Genomic DNA, 4,033 nt, shown 5'->3' on the forward strand with positions numbered 1-4,033 from the left:
CAACCTGGGCAAGGGAGTGAGATGCTATCTCAAAGAAAGAAAGAAAGAAAGAAAGAAAGAAAGAAAGAAAGAAAGAAAGAAAGAAAGAAAGAAAGAAAGAAAGAAAGAAAGAAGAAGGAAGGAAGGAAGGAAGGAAGGAAGGAAGGAAGGAAGGAAGGAAGGAAGGAAGGAAGGAAGGAAGGAAGGAAGGAAGGAAGGAAGGAAGGAAGGAAATTATGAGGCTGCGCACAGTGGCTCATACCTACCTGTAATCCTAGCACTTTTGGGAGCCAAGGCAGGTGGATCAAGTGAGCCCAGGAATTCAAGACCATGTTCATAGGCAACATGAGGAAATCCTGTCTACAAAAAAAAATACAAAAATTATGGCTGGGCACAGTGGCTCACACCTGTAATCCCAACACTTTGGGAGGCCGAGAAGGGCGGATCACAAGGTCAAGAGATTGACACCATCCTGACCACCATGGTGAAACCTCAGTCTCTACTAAAACTACAAAAATTAGCTGGGCGTGTGGCGGGCGCCTGTAATCCCAGCTACTCAGGAGGCTGAGGCAGGAGAATCACTTGAACCCGGGAGGTGGAGGTTGCAGTGAGCCGAGATCGCACCACTGTACTCCAGCCTGGCAACAGAGCAAGACTCCGTCTCAGAAAAACAACAACAACAACAACAACAACAACACCACCACACAGAAAAATTAGCTTGGCGTGGCACACATGCAGTCCCAGCTACTTGGGAGGCTGAGATGGGAGAATTGCCTGAGCCTGGGAGGTTGAGGCTACAGTGAACCGTGATGGCACCACTACATTCTGGGTGACAGAGAGAGACCCTGTCTCAAAACAATAAATAAATAAAAAGGAATCCTTACGTAGGGTTTAAAAACATAGTTACAGTCTCTTGCTTAGGAATCCTTCCTGCCTCCAGCTTTTGGAATTGCGGTCCTGGGCCTAGGACCACTGCATAAGGTAGGGGAAGATTTTTGAGATGATGTGGGGAAGAAAGAAAAAAAAGGTATAGTCATTATGTCAGCATAATGCTTCTTTGGCAAGAATTGCATAGTCATACCCGCCTCCTCCCTGGCCCCTTCTCTCCAGATCTACCAGAAACACAGAGGAAAATCTAATGGGTCATCCTTTAGTCTCATGCACGTTAAGTGTGAGCACACACTCATGAATGCATGTAAACCAGCCCTTCATGCTTTTATCTCCTCCAGTTTTAGACAATCAATGCTTTTTTTTTTTTTTTTTTGATAGCCAAAAGCAGATTTGTTATTTGTAGTTTAGTCTTAAAAAAATAAAAATAAAAAAATCACCCAGTGATTGTAGGGGGTCCAGGAAAACTTGTCCTAATAATGACAACGTGGAGGTGAAGAGCTGACTGGGCAGCTGGGCAGTGGGACTTTCTGTTTGACAGGCTGCTTCTCCTATGCCTGGTCATGGTTTTCATGTAAGAAGAATGTTCCTGACCCTGCTAGGGTTTTTCATGGCCACGAACTCAAAGTCCTTTTCTGAAATTTCAACCTGTTCCATTTGAGAGAGTACAATTCCCTCATCAAGTCCTCCCCCTCCCACTGCTCTTCCTTCAGCTTCCAGCAGCAGTGCTGGGCAGTGGGATTGATGGGGTGAGCTTCTGCATTGAAGATGTCCCCCCAGCCCCCAGGACGCATTCCCCATAGTAAGTGATCACTGTGGGTGGAGTTATTGCTATGGATGGGATGAAGTGGACAACCAATGTTTTACTTGCCTATTTCACTTCTCTGTCAAATTATTGCTTTTTTTTTTTTTTTTTTTTTTTTGAGACAGGGTCTCTGTTGTCCAAGCTGGAGTGCAGTGGTGTGATCAACTGCTCACTGCAGCCTCAACCTCCTGGGTTCAAGAGATCCTCCTAATTCAGCCTCCTGAGTAGCCGGGACTACATGTATGCACCACCACGCCCGGCTAATTTTTGTATTTTTTGTGGAGATGCAGTCTCACTGTGTTGCCCAGGCTGCTCTTGGACTCCTCCTGGCCTCCAGTGATCTGCCATCTCGGCCTCCCAAAGTGCTGGGATTACAGATGTGAGCCACCATGCCTGGCCAGTGGCTTCTTTTTTCTTTTTTTCTCAGCTGTGTGAAATCTTCCACAACAGAGGAGGTTGGTTTATAGGTAGAGAGGCTGATGAAAACAGAAACAAAGTATGAAAAGCAGATTCATCATTTCCAAGTTACTTTCTTTGTAAGATGGGTACAGGAAAACATAATAAAAAAAATAACTGATTGGTTGATGTCAGTTACTTTTTTGTAAGGATTAAAACAGGAGGCTGTGCACGGTGGCTCACGCCTGTAATCCCAGCACTTTGGGAGGCCAAAGTGGGTGGGTCAATTGAGTTCAGGAGTTCGAGACCAGCCTAGCCAACATAGTGAAACCCCATCTCCACTAAAAATAGAAAAAAAAAAATTAGCTGGGCATGGTGGCGCATGCCAGTCCCAGCTACTTGGGAGGCTGAGACACAAGAATCACTTGAACCTGGGAGGCAGAGATAACAGTGAGCTAAGATGGCACCACTGCACTCCAGCCTGGGCAACAGAGCAAATCTCTGTCTCAAAACAAACAAACAGGCTGGGCGCGGTGGCTCATACCTGTAATCCCAGCACTTTGGGAGGCTGAGGCGGGCTGATTACTTGAGGCCAGGAGTTCAAGACTGGCCTGGCCAACATGGTGAAACCCTATCTCTACTAAAAATACCAAAAATTAGCTGAGGTTAGTCACAGTGGCTCATGCCTGTAATCCCAGCACTTTGGGAGGCCGAGGCAGGTGGACCACCTGAGGTCAGGAGTTTGAGACCAGCCTGGCCAACATGGTGAAACCCCATCTCGGCCGGGCGCGGTGGCTCAAGCCTGTAATCCCAGCACTTTGGGAGGCCGAGACGGGCGGATCACGAGGTCAGGAGATCGAGACCATCCTGGTTAACACAGTGAAACCCCGTCTCTACTAAAAAATACAAAAAAAAAACTAGCCGGGCGAGGTGGCGGGCGCCTGTAGTCCCAGCTACTCGGGAGGCTGAGGCAGGAGAATGGCGTAAACCCGGGAGGCGGAGCTTGCAGTGAGCCGAGATCTGGCCACTGCACTCCAGCCTGGGCCACAGAGCGAGACTCCGCCTCAAAAAAAAAAAAAAAAAAAAAAAAAGAAACCCCATCTCTACTAAAAATACAAAAAATTAGCTGGGCGTGGTGGCGCACGCTGTAGCCCCAGCTACTCAGGAGGCTGAGGCACGAGAATCGCTTGAACCTGGAAGGAAGTGGTTCCAGTGAGCTGAGATCGTGCCACTGCACTCCAGCCTGGGCAACAGAGCGAGGCTGTGTCTCAAAAACAAAACAAAAAACACATACAGAGGGAACTTCATCATCATGTCAAATAAAACTGACCTGTTTGGGAATTTGTCTATTATCTCTCATTCTTCTGATTTGTCAGAAGGTCAGGTAAACAGCTTGGTTTCTTAACATGTAATTTTAGAATTAAATTTAACATGTAATTAGAATTAATTTTAGAATTAAAATTAACATGTAATTTTAGAATGAGTAATTCCATTTTAGTGTTTTTCTTTTTCTTTTTTTTTTTTTTTTTTTGCCCTTTTGTTGCCAGGTTGGAGTGTAGTGGCATGATGTTGGCTCACTGACACCTCCGTCTCCCGGGTTCAAGCAATTCTCCTGTCTCAGCTTCCCGAGTAGCTGGGACTACAGGCACCCACTACCACGCCCAGCTAATTTTTGTATTTTTAGTAGTGATGAGGTTTCACCATATTGGTCAGGCTGGTCTCGAACTCCTGACCTCAGGTGATCTGCCCTCCTCGGCCTCCCAAAGCTTTGGGAGTACAGGTGTGAGCCACCTCGCCCGGCCAATTTTAGTTTTTAGTCTGGTCTATTGGGGTCTAGTGCAGGAGCTTTGTCCAAAACTATGGCTAACGTAGTGTTTTTATTAGCATCTGAAAGACTCATGAGGGGAATCTTAGACTGTACATTTGATAAGGCTTCCTGGCTTGTCTTTCCCTTTTGCAGCAATA

Source organism: Chlorocebus sabaeus, chromosome 22 (assembly GCF_047675955.1).
Source record: "Chlorocebus sabaeus isolate Y175 chromosome 22, mChlSab1.0.hap1, whole genome shotgun sequence".
Taxonomy (NCBI): domain Eukaryota; kingdom Metazoa; phylum Chordata; class Mammalia; order Primates; family Cercopithecidae; genus Chlorocebus; species Chlorocebus sabaeus.